Genomic DNA, 13971 nt, shown 5'->3' on the forward strand with positions numbered 1-13971 from the left:
TATTCCACTCGTATTTAAGGACATGGGCAAGTTGTCAGGGATACCCCTCCAGGATGTGGAAGGGTAATTTTCCATTCTCCGTTTGGTTGTGGCGACGACACTGTAGAAAATGTCATATATCACTGATGGTGTTGTCTGGGCATGTCCTAAGGAGCTGTGTTAAGACCTATTTGAAGGCTTAAGTATGTTGTGCAAGAGAAAAGTACTCTTTCTAACCTTCATGGGTAAGGCTTTGTGCCCCAAGTACTTATGCTATGATATGGCATTTATAACGCGCCTATACACAAGTGTTTCAAGGAGCGAGGGAGGGGGAACAAAGGGAAGACAGACAACGATCCTACTAGGCCAGGTGTCATTCAGATTGCGCAAGTGCAGCGGAAGTGGGAGAGGTAAACTGCCGAGTGGGAGGGGGTTGGGACAGTGCAGTACATGGGGCAATAGAAATAATAAAACAATAAGAGCAGTAGGGCCAGCTGGCGGTAAGTGCAAGGGTAAGTGCAGACATCAGGTGTTAAGTTTCTGTAGGGATACAGGAAACAGTTCCCAAGTGCAGGTGTTGCCAGGGAGGCAGTGCAGTTGTGTAACTGGCAGGAGAGGGGACCTGGACCCGAGATCAGAGGGTGGCCAAGTAACCAGTACAGTTTCAGCCAGGAATTCTGCAGGGGAGAGGAGGAGAGAATGCAAAATCAAAGAGGACGTTTTTGATGTGTCCGGACCTGGAGATGGTTCTCCTCAAGTTTCAGGGAGTCAGTTCCAGAGGGAGGCTCTAGCCGAAGAAAGAGATCTACTATCAACTCAATGCTTGGAGAAGCGACTGACTCTGAGGCAGTTGGAGGCGGATGAGTGAAGAGCTCGAGAAGGAAGATATTTAGGAAGAGAGAGTTGAAAGTATTGAGGCCCCAGGCCCAGAAGGCCTTGTGGACTATGCAGAGGGTTTTGAACTTAATCCTCGCAGCCACTGGGAGCCAGTGCAGAGATTTTGGTCCTGGAGAGGTACGATCTCTGAGCTTGAGGCCAAGGACAAGTCTCGCAGTCCTGTTCTGGATGAGTTGCAGAGGGCGGAGAGTAGTAGCAGACAGATTGAGAAATAGGCTGTTGCAATAGTAAGAATAGAAGAATACCTGAGGAGGTGCAGCTGGTAATGTGACTTCTTAGAGATGTCAGAGATGTGAGGAGAGAAGGAGAGTGTTGAGTTGAAGATGACCCCGAGGTTTTTGGCCTTGCGGGTGGGAACAGGAAGAGGGCCAAGAGAGGCCGGCCAGAGAGTGACAGGAAAGGCAGGAGCGGGTGTGCCGGAGAATCTCAGTCTTACTGGCATTAAGGCAAAGATCATTTGCGGCACACCACTCCTGGATAGCACACAGACAGTCAGAGATGAGAGACAAAAAAGAAGTGGCCGAAGGTAACCTGAAAATTAGCTGAGTGTCATCCGCATAGCACTGAAAGTTGGGGCAGAGCGGCAATGCGGTGGGCAAGGTTTTGCTTCTGAAAATGTGATGTCTTATTACTTCCTGATCCCTAAAACAAGGGAGCAGATTCATAATTGCCTAATCTTTTGTAAATGTGTTGCAGCCCACTGAAAGCATTCCATGTGAGGATCTCGTAATCTTCAGGCCATCAATCTCCACATCCATGTCAATAAAACATTGGCTGTTCCTCGGATATTCAATGGGTGTTCTCCATTGTTGGGGGAGGAAAACCCTCTGCTTTACAAGGTGTTTTAAGACTATTGATAAGAGATGTTTTGCAAATGATTGTTGAATTTATACATATCATACTTAGCAAGTAATGGGAGTGGTTTAGTGTTTGGTACCAGTAGTGATACTTATGTGCTTACAGGTCTCTAGTATGTATTATCTTCCTCTGATCCTTCTCTTGCTACTAATTTTAGTCCTATTTCTCTTCTGCCATATCTTTCTAAATTACTTGACGTCTTGTTTATTTTCAAGTCTCTACTTTTGGTACAGATAATTTTATTCTCCATTGTTTTTAGTAGGGATTCTGGCCTTTTCATTCTACTGAAACTGCTCTTCTTTCTGTATCTAAATCTCTACACTCTACATGCTAGTCTAAACACGCATCTCTGCTTATTCTCTTAGATTTGTCTGCAGCTTTTGATACTGTCGATCATTCTCTCATTTTTTCATCTCTTTCTTCTTTTGGGTTCTGTGAGTCTGTTCTTTCTTGGTTTAGTGCATAACTATCGCAAAGGATTTTCTCAGTCTCTTGGGCTGGATCAACCTCTGATCCACGTCTGCTTGTTCGTGATGTTCTTGGACCGTTTCTTTTTTCCCCCTATACTTCCCCTCTGGCTGATATTATTTCATCTTTTGGTCTTTCGCATCACTGTTATGCAGACGATGTTCAGCTTTTCTTGTCTTTTTCGTCTTTCTCCCCTGTAGTCCACAAGAAACTATTGGCATGTCTTTCAGCCATCAATTCTTGGATGACAGAACATTTTCTTGTATTAAATGCCGCCAAAACAGAACTACTCTTCTTTACGACTACATCTCCTCTTCCTTCTTCCTCAATGTCCTTCCCTCCCTCTCAGCTTCCTATCTTCCCGCGGCTCGTAACTTGCGACTTTACTTTGACTCTGATCTTTCTGTCATGTATCATATTTCTTAATCTTCTCCCGCCTGACGTCATCACTTTTCTAACATCCATAAAGATCGTCCTTTCTTGACCTTTGATGGCACAAAACCTCTGGTTTCCTTACTAATTTTTTGGGGACTTTTCTATTGTTCTGTTTCTCTATTTGCTCTTCCTCTCTCTGGCTTTGCTCCACTGAAGTCTGTTTTCAATGATTCTGTTTGTCTTCTCTATTTTATTTCTCCATAGGAATCTATTGCCTCCTCTCTCTCTACTCTTGCCTGGCTCCATTTCTATTCTCAACTCAAATTTAACTTTCTGTGTTTGGTTTTGAAATCTCTTTACGGCCTTATGCCTGCCTATCTTTCTTCTCTTGAAATATTTTATATTCATACTTGTTCTCTTCGCTCCCATTCTCCATTTCTTCTTGCAGTTCATCCTCCTCCTTGTGCTAATTCACATGTTTTCGTTTGCTTACTTTGTTAGCTCCTTTCTATTGGAATTCTCTTCCACGTTCTCTATGCTTTATTTCTTCATACTCTTTATTCCGTTCCTCTATGAAGACCTATTTTCTTCAATCTGACATACAAGACTGATTGCTATTATATTGTTACCTGCATTTCCCATTTCATTGTACTGTTTTTATGATTCTATGTACAGTGCTTCAGATTAAGGTGCTTTATAAATCCCAAATAAAATACAAAAATACAAATACAAATTACCAAAATAGTTTTCCTAATGTCTGTATTGTATACAATGTACAGAAAGGATTAGCTCTAGCTGCCTCAGTATTACATTTGTTGTTGCTAAAGTTTCATTGAATGCTTTAATACACCTGTACTTATGAAACAGACTTTCATTTAACTTCTGAAACCTACACTGTGGCTGGAAATGTGGTTGATGAATGTGCAATGGGATCCATCCACAGCAGAAGATGTGAGCAATGTGTTAGGTGGAGGTAATGGGGTGCAGCAATCGTTAACACAATTGGGATGTGTTGGATTTTGAAGGGTTAGGGCCCGTAGTGTGGCGATCCAATCTGACACAGGCCCTGGATGCTCCACGGGTAAACATATACTGTCTGCAGTGACCACCCAAAATATCCACAAGTAATGAGTTGCCCACTAGTCCTCAGAGATATTAGTATTGATACATCTTTATCGCTAACTGTTCTATCCAAATGCTGCCAACTGTGAACACAAAAATCCCTCTCCTTCTGAACAATGAGGGATTTATAGTTAATTTTGAGTACAGTGACCTCCTCAGCGCCCCTCCCTTGTTTGACTACCTCCTGCAGTGTACCCTTTGCAACCATACCTTCCTAATCAAACCAGCCAAATTTATTTGGTTCATTTGAAGACTTGCTATCTTTTCCCTTCTTTTATTTGATAACAAGGGGTGTAATGCAGGATATCAGCTGGTACTTCAACTGGCCAACATCAACTCTATTCCCAGGGCCATACTGCAAGGAGGACCCACATAAATGCAGGATTTCATGAAGCCGCCCGCTCGCTTCTGTCTGGCCCAGCACAAAGAAAAACATTCCTCTAGTCTTGGCCTGCACCCGAGTCTCACTTTATAATATATTTTACATATCAAGAGTGAGCTTTTCTTACATAGGGCCTACCCTGCTAAAATTCTTATTGAGATATTTATATAGACAAGAGTGTAGAAGAGATTGCATTGTGATCACTCCCGACCCTATGACTTACTGCAAACCTCCAACAGGTTAATATAATAAATCACTGAATTCATCTGTCCCCCATCATATGCCGACTTAGTGATAGATTCAGAGACTGATGTATTCTGAGCTGAGATTTCGTCTAAATCAGTATATAAACCTGACATTTAGCATCAGAATGTAGCTGGCGGTGCCCCACGATTGGTCTACCCTTTGGCACTAAGTTTCACTTACTTTGTCTCATGAACCACTGCCCCCTAAACACCCATTTTTGAATTCAAACCCCTACAAACAATAAAATCCTGTTTAACATTGAGATGTGAGATAGCCTCATCCACCAAATTACCTAAAAGCAGTGAAATGTCAAACATATTTGCAACTAGCACAAACCTTTATGACTCTAAGTGGCTCCCCATTAAAGAGTGCAACATCTACTGCCAGTGTGTGTTTGGTGTGAGTTTACACTCCACATCATGTTGAAATGACCCAGTCTTTCATGAAATCTGTAAGCCACCCGGATTCCTTCCCTGCATCCCTTTATCAGCACTTTTGTATGAATTAGGATACCACAAAGGTCCCACTGTTCCAGCATTCACATTTATTGCAGAATGATACGGTTAGCTACTGGGAGTTAGTATAATGGATGCCAATCCATGTAATCAGAGGAAATCAAGTGTAACCTTACCAGATACGTCTGCCTTAACCTCTCAAATGTTTGACATGGCAATTGGCAGTGAAAGGATACCAGTGAACCCTAGCTTGTGGTCCCTTTTTTAAATTCCTTTTTCAGTATAATGAATTATTTGCAGATGAATGCTAAGTACTTGATTTGTATTCAAAAGTGTCCTTATTTACAAATTAAATGAGATATGAATTGTGCCAAGATCTATTAGTCTATCTCCCAGTTGGATTCCTCAGGAAAGATGGATGGTACATTTCTACAGATACGTCTCAAAGACTGGGCTGAAGAAAATCAAGTGATCACTGAACTTTAAGGAGGATTTTGGAAAAACAGGGACACCGTTGAACAAGTTTAATCATTGTTGACTTTAAAACAGAGTTCAATCATGTGGATAGGTATAAACTTCTAAATATCTCCTTACCAATCCTGGATATTATACAAATGTTATATGAGGATAACAGTCCAGCATTAGGTATGGGCTCGGGCGTGAACATACATAATCCATCCCAAGTAAATGTTGCAGAGAGACACGTGGCAAAATGCACTGAAACCTCTTTTCGGGGGAACTAAATGTTAATTTATGCAGACGATTTTGTCATCATATTGAAGAACTCAATGGGTTCTGTAAAGTAACCTAACAATTTATATATCAAAAACAATTACAAAGGTCTGTCATCACTGAAGGTCTATTAGGACAACATGTAAGCTAAATGGTGTGGGTATTTGTCAAATCACTTGATTTGATTACATCATAGGTAGGCTCACTGCAAATGAGTTATGGTTTCCACAAACTGAGTAGCTGCACCCTTCCTTTCCACCACAGATATGGCAGGACTGTGATCCTTCCTTGCATTAATATTTATTTAGCTGGATAAGGTCTGCAATCACTTATTGACCATACTCTGACCGGACAATTGGACTTGGGTGAAACACATTACCTAATTATATTTTTGTCCTCCTTTATTAATGTGCCCCCAATCCAACTTCATTTAGAAGTTGTCTTGTGTCCAATTACTTATAAGGCATGCCAAACACCTGTAATGTTCTGGCTATGAATTACACCATGAACGAGAACTGGCATTTCTTAAATCTGTGCTTTGAGATGTGGCCGGATTTATTGAAAGGGCTCAATAGGGATGGTTTGCTCATTAAAGTCCTGTTTGCATGATTAAAGATTTGATCATCTTTGAATTGCTAACTCCGTAGTTCATGGAAAGACTACCAGCAATGTTAAAGTTGCCTATGAGGGATCAGTGTTGGGTCAATTGATCTTGGAATATTTAATATTTAACATGGGGATTTGAGCCATAAAGAATTGGTTTACAAATTTGCAGAAATGTGTTCTTTTTGCTAAATTCTGTTTGAACAGTTTAGCGTTGGCAGGGCATTTAATCTCCTCGCATTAGGTCAAAATTCATTTTCATGTTATCTGTTTTGGTACAAGACAAACAGAACGACATGAATATTCACTTCTATGATCAAATTATGCTTAGAAGGGTGAAGGATGCCATGTCTGTTTCTTAAAACTGCTATCACACCAAATGTCGTATTGATACCTGCAAACTTTCTCGCTTGTTATATAGGGAATAAGCATCAGAATTGTTTTCCTTGATGAGGACTGGCAGTGGGCAATATAGAACAGGCACAGACGAAGTATTATTGTTAGGCAGAACTAAATGCAGTACTCTTTGGGAACACCACACACAATTAAGAAAACAAGTGACAGTACAAATTTCACCTTTGGTACACACCTGTACTACACAGTAAAGTGGTAGCGATGGCTGAGCAGCCAGACTTATCTCAAGAGCAAGTGAGCAGTATCAATAAAACGTGCGCTCCTTAAAACCAAAGCAGGGTCCGACTATCCTGGCTGTACGGTTCACTGGTGTGACAGCTCCTACAGAATTTGTCAACTTCTGCAACCCATATTAGGCCAGTAGAAGTATAAGGAGAGCCTTTCCTTGGTCTTTTTGAAACTCAAGTGACCAGTCAAAGGTATCTCATGGGCCAACTGTAGGAACTGGAATCTGTTGGCAAGGGGAATTACAATTCGTTTGCAGTCCCCAGTGATAGACTCAGTTGGTTCACTGTAGAAGAGGCCATCTTCCCAGCTTAACCTATGCTTTCCAACATCTTGCCCATCAAGTTGGTTAGCAGCCTGTTGTCGAAGACACTCAAAAGTAGGACACCCTCTGCTGAAGTCTGCCCTGTTGGGTTCACCTTCTGCCAGTAAAAACTGCAGCTCAGGATGGTCAACAGGGTCCAGATCTCCAACCAAAACAGTGTCTTCTTCCAGGTCTGACTCTTCAGAAACTGGATCAACCACACATGGTTGTACTCCCCACTCTGCCGCAGCAGGTGGAGGGCTCACAGGTGTGACCTTGGACAATCTTGGGGATGTCCTTGTTGGTAGCACAGAGGTGTGGTCACACTTTTTCCTTGAGGTTTTGGGTTTCCCCTTTATCTCCTTCTTTTCCAGAAATAGCAGTGAACAACTCCTGTGGAGTGGGAGTGATAGGTTCCTCTATCAACTCCTCTGGAGAGCGTCTTAAGGTCCCCTCCCTTGCAAGCATAGTGAGCTCCTGTCTCCTTTTACTGGGAGGCTGGGAGTACTTGACACAACTCCAAGAGTTTTCAGTTCATTACCCAACAGCACTCTCCCAGGCACTTCACTCTGCACACTAACAGGTATCTTGACAGTCATATCATTACACTGGATGAGAGCTGGTAACTGAGGAAGCATTTGCAGAGGGCCTCCAGCTAACTTGGTGAGGTGTTGGGTGCCTTAGCAACATCCCCCACCTTGAAAAATGATTCATCCACCACAGTTATGTTGGCTCCAGTGTCTTGGATGGCAGGAGTCTCCTGGCCATTCACTAGAACACTATCTTTATAATGCTCTTTAGTATTATCTGGGATGGAATTATAGACATCTAAATTATGTTGTTCCCTCAAGCCCAGGGACACTAAAGAAACACTAGCTGAGACTCTCATGGATTCATCAGCCAGTAGGTGAAAGTTTCCACTTGCCATAGGTACTACTTCCTCTGGGGAGAAGGCTAAGGAGACAGTGTGGACCACTGGAGGTTTACCCTTACACCTGGGATCCCCTTTCACATGGTCAGTTCACCCACAAACATAACATTTCCCAAAATTCCTGACAAATAGGTGTTTGTTCTGACCTCCATCTGGTTTGGGTCCAGATGGTGCACTAGCCTGATTTGGTTTCCCCTGTTGTTTACCCTTATGTTGCTGTTTGTGGCCCTCTTTTGGATTAGGGGTATTATAATTATCTGTGTTATCTTTCTTTGGATGCTTTCCCTCATCCTTCTTCTGAGTTGCCCCAGAATCCTTGTGAGTGGCCCTGTTGGCAACCCACAAGTCAGCAGTCTTAGCTAACTTATTTGGATCTATCTTCTTAGAATCAGCCAAGTGCTGTCTGAGCTCAGGAGAGCAGGCGCCATACATTGACTCCAACAAAACAAGATTTTGTTGGAGTCCTTCATAAGTGTTTACTCTGTAACCCTTTACCCAACCATCTAAGTTTTTCAAACATTCACATATCAGGCAGCCCAAGGGGTACCATCATGCTTTTTGAAGGTCCTAAACCTCTTAAGGTACTGGGAAGGGGTCTTCCCAAATCTAGCAATTAAAGCTAGCTTCACACACTCATAATACATCCTATCCACCTCCCCCATTTCTATCACAGCATCAGATGCAACAGTGGGTAGCCTAGAGAAGAGCCAAATAAGCAACTGATTTCCTATAATGTCTTGAATCCCATGGTTATATTCAAACATTGCCAACCAATCCAAAATATCAAGTTTAACCTCATACATACCCACAATTTCGTTAGGAATCCGGGGTCTCTTAGAATTGGAAGACCTAGTAGACGCTGGTAGAGAAGCATTCTCAAGAGATAACTTTTTCATTTCTAGTTCGTGATTCAACTCCATTTCTCTGAGCTTATGTTCTTGATGCTTTTGTTCAGTTTGAACATTTAAATGTTTAAATTCCAATTCAAGCCTCATCTTTTCTAGAGCAATGAATTCAGGACTGGGCAACGGTTGAGGTGGCTGAGCAGGTAAAGGAGTACTGAGGCCTACTTTTTGGGACACACTTGTTTCACTTGACTTATCAATAATAGACACATTATCATCCTCATCATTTTCCACATTTGCTGCTGAGGGGTTAGGTATTTCAGACCCACCCTCCAGACTTTGTTTCTCTAACAACCTTTCAATCAATTCAGACTTGTTGCCTTTAATAGAGAGATTCCTTTCTCTACACATATTTTTCAAATAATCCATAGTGTAACTTAGAAGGGTCTCCTGACTGTAGCTTTCCATATCAGACATGATCAATATTGCTTTTTAGTGATGTTTAGCCTTGTGGTTAGTTGACCTAAGGTAATAGCAGCACTCTAAGTGTAATCACTATAATTGATCCTCACCGCTGTACACCAGTGTTAGGCAGAATTAAATGCAGTACCCTTTGGTAACACCACACAATTAAGACTACATGTGACAGTACAAATTCACCTTTGGTACACACCTGTACTACACAGTAAAGTGGTAGTGATGGCTGAGCAGCCAGACTTATCTCAAGAGCAAGTGAGCAGTATCAATAGTTACACAAAGGGCAGCAATTACTGTGATTCAAACAAAAATTGACTCAAGGTTTCTGAGTAAAAGAATATGCATTTATTAACACGTCAGTAATTCAACATTTCACTAAAGTAAAGCAGTTTAGAAATCACAATCTCAATACACCACACCAATCCCAATAGATTCTGGACAAGTTAAGTTCAAAATGAAGTGTGAGCAAAATGGCACTCCAATAATTTTAAAGGGAGGGAAAGACAAAGTTAGACAAAAATTGAGCAGCACCAACAGGTAAGCAGGGCAATCTACAAAAAGCAACTACAGTGAGGGAATCAAATCAAAAGGGCTAAGGACCAAAGTCAATAGGACAAAAGTCTTTTGCTCAAGATCACACAGTTCAGGGTAGTTTGCGGTTAAGTATTTTCCAAGAGTTCTGGACGGTCTTGGTTGGCAGAACATTTAGTTTAAAGAGTAGGAAGGACAAGCCCTCGGATTGGCAAAAGGTTTCACGTACTTTGACCGTGGCTGGATGAAACGAACAACTGGATTTGAACAGTTCCTTAATATGGAGAAACAGCTGAGACGGACGTCCCTGGCAGATCCTGCAGGCTCACAGTTCCTGAAGTGACTGTCGGATTGACATGAAGTACGAAGACTGGAGGGTCCTGCACTGCCCAGGGAAGAAACAAGCAGCAGAGTAGAGCAACGAATAAAAGGTGCGCTCCTTAAAACCCAAGCAGGGTCCGACCTGGCTATCCGGTTCACTGTATCTCTGTACAGCAAGTTCGACCAGAGGAGGGAGACCTCGCTTGCAGTTTGGGCAAACTGGTTGGTCCCTGCAGCTCAGGGGAAGAAGATTTCTGGTAGCTCTTCTCTGTCGTTGGAGTCTGAAGATTCAGACCTGCAGCTGGGCTTCACTGTGCGGTTCAGTCGTGGTAGGGGTCCTCTTCTGTCAGCTCCTCTTCGGTTCTCTCGTTCCAGTGGTGACTCTGCCTTTCCAGCCCCAGAGATCTGCTTTTTATGCAGTTTTCCCCCATTCACCTAGGCTGGCTTCCAATCACACAGCAGGGTGGCTGTCCTGGTGGGACTGTCACCTAGCCAATCAAACAGGATTGCGACTTGGGTTACCAAGGGACCCCCATGGCAGGGGTCCTAGAACCCCTCCCTCACATCCTGCCTACCCAGACTTTCAGGCGCCTAAGGAGGGCTTCTGTGCAGAAGCCCGCGAAAGGACGGCGAACAAAGGAACCAAACGTGATTTGGCGCACAGAGTAAAACATGAGAAAGACATTTTCAAAAAGAAATGGTGAATAAAAACAGCCGGAACCGTATTTAAATGTATGTGGTCTAGCGGGTTTAAATTTGAGGCTACCAAGATAGCCTAAACAATACTAAGGTTATTTCCGATAACCGCGGTAGGAAAAATAGGGTAGTTACCACTGCCACCAGCCAAGTTTTAATGAAAAGGGAGCGAAACAATGCTCCAACCGAAGCCAACAAAAAGTGATAAATATTAATCCTTTCCAGTACTCTATGTAAGACATTTTGTACTGGGTCTGTAGATTTAAAGAGACTAATAAAGTAAATGGCAACTTTACATGTTCTGGGAGACAGTAGTCAGTCCCAGAAAATGGAGTCTGAGTTGGGATGTCTAAAAGACAACCCTGTGTCACTGCACTGAAGGTGCTGTGTAACACATAGTAAAACATGATGCCTGTGGAGTAGGTGAGGCTCCACAGTGTATGAACACAAGAAAATGTTAAACACACACAGCAAAACACATGTAAGAGTGGGGAAAATAGGCTCACACTCTTACCAGGTGAAAAAAATAAATCCTAGAAATGCAGCAAAGCTGCTGAGGGACTCAGTAGTTAAGGGAAATTAGCCATTCTCGAGAATTCTCCCTAACAATTATCCCTTTTTATACCTTCATTTCCTTTATATATTTTACAGCATTACTTTACTTTAATGCAAATAATGTTATTAACAGGGACGTCATTTCACCAAAATGCTTGGGGTAGCGGAAGTGACATCACACAACCCTTGACCTCTGATGACATCACAGGAAGTGGTGTGACCCCCCAAGTGATATCTCAGAAAGTGATGGCACACAACCTTTCACCCCTTGACAAAATAGGAAGTGCCATCACATAGCATTGTTCCTAAGTGCACTAAGAAAAATATAGTTACAATATCACTGTAATATGATACACATTTCATACAAGAATGGATCACCATATGTAACGTTAATATCAATGTGCACAGGCCAATATTACCAAATTACTGTGAATTTAAGCAGACGTTCAACACAACAACCTAGACTATTGTGCATCACTTAGGCTAAACTGTAAATGGATAGAGAAAAGAGGCCTAAACCCCAAAGCGCAAACATCCAGTAGCTGCTGCTGGCCAAAGCCTGGAAAGCACAACTGTCTAACACAAATTCAACCAGAGGACAATATGCGCATGAACGTTATGCATTTTTTCATTAAATACATTCAAGTATTCCCATGATTTTCCCACTCAACAATTACACCATTGCCTGATACTAAAATGGCCACAGGCGAGGACTCCTTTCATGTATGATAATGATGTAAAAGCTGATCTCCACACATGACGCTTGCATTTGTTTGCAAACACCAATCACAACGTTTAGAAACTGTACTCTACCGCCTTATGTCAGCAATGTGTGTTCTCGATTATAGGATACAATGAGGCTGGCTGTGGCAAAGTGAAGTCTCTCTAGCCAGAGCAAGCATTGAACAATAAGGGTGATTTAACATGTATGGCATAACACTAACCCAGAACCCTAACTACTAACCTTATTCAAATACATATTATTAACAACAATCATTGATGCCATAGCAGGAGTGTTTTACCTGTATTGTGCGTAGGTTACCACTTGGCTGGAAAAACTGGATCTATAGTATTTGGCTTTGAATAGTCTGTACTTAATGAGTTTGGGGTGGGATTGTCAGCGAAACCGAAATTCTAAGATAGTGGCCCAGTTGTTCTCAAATGTATCACTGACAGAGGTAGCACAGGATGTGGCAGACTCGTAGAGGGTGCTGAATACATTTAAACTGCATGTTTAAAGGACCGTCCAATCAATCATATCCAGCGCAAGATTTGTCTGTAAAGGCAGGTGGAGGCAGGTGTTCTAAGGCAGAGGCAATCTCTGTCCTATAACCATCCCCAGTGACTATTGTGGATGAACTACTACTGGAACAAGACCTTCCTCTCTGCCAGCAACAGCATTACCCAGGACCTCATCGTGTAAAAGGACCCCTGTGGTGGAAAACCAGTCTCCCCATTGTTTGTAAGCACACAAAATTAACTTGTTTTGTCAGTGAGCAGCCTCAAAGCTAAAACAGCTTGGCCCTCATTACGACCCTGGCGGAGTGAGTTTACGCCAGCGGTATTCGTGGCGGACCCGTCCGCCCTACTACGAGTTCCCGTAGCGCCATGGAGCCTTTCTCCGCCTGGTTTTTCCGGGCGGAGAAATCCATGGCGCTACGGGACCTTGTTGTTAATTACGCCACCGTACTTTACGGTGGCGTAATTAACGCCTTCCCCACTCCCAATATACCCTATGGGGCAAAAATGGGAATGGGGAAGGGTAAAATGGGGATTGGGGATTTACCACCCCGCCAAGGTCGGAATGGGGCGGAAAATCCGCCAACCCCCATGGCGGTATCGGCAGCTTTCCGCCGTGCTCCATGGTGCATTTTGCACCGCGATTTCCGCCAGGGTCGTAATGAGGGCCCTTGTGTTTTATTGCTGTTGAACTGCTTGGAGTCGTCTTTCAAACTACCAGGACCCCCTTGTGCTGCTTTTGCACGGAGCCAAGAAATCAGGTTCAGTACTGCCAGACCATCAAGAACCGGGAAAGGTATTATTAACTGCTAACTGCTCCCTTGGTCCATCTGTGGGCACTAGTTCCTGGGTAGGTTACACTTATCCTTTTGCATCCAAGAACATAACCTTTTAAAGAATGTAGTGGCTATTACTTGCCTTGCACCCATGATTTATTACTCAGAGTGAAACATACTATCTTTGTTTATTCTGTGTTCTTTCCTCAGAGGTGGGTTTAGTGTAGTGTTTTTTCTAGTTAGTTATTATTGTACATGCTGTGTTTAATTAAAGTATATCTATTGTTATAGAAACTTGATTGGGCATTCCTTTGTTTTGGACTGTTATAATTCACTCTTGAGTTGCTACTGAAGCACATTCATATCGCTTTTGAGAGTATTGCCTTCCCTGGGTCCACATTACTGCAAAAGGCAAAGGAGGTATGTCTCTTAACTGTGCCTGGTTTACCTTTATGATTGCACTGACTTTTGCTTTGTAGACGTGGAAGACAGAGTGCACGTTTTAGCATCACTTACCATTGTACACTATCACGTCAGAAG

Source organism: Ambystoma mexicanum, chromosome 1q (genome assembly GCF_040938575.1).
Source record: "Ambystoma mexicanum isolate Mex_15411 chromosome 1q, UKY_AmexF1_1, whole genome shotgun sequence".
NCBI lineage: Eukaryota > Metazoa > Chordata > Amphibia > Caudata > Ambystomatidae > Ambystoma > Ambystoma mexicanum.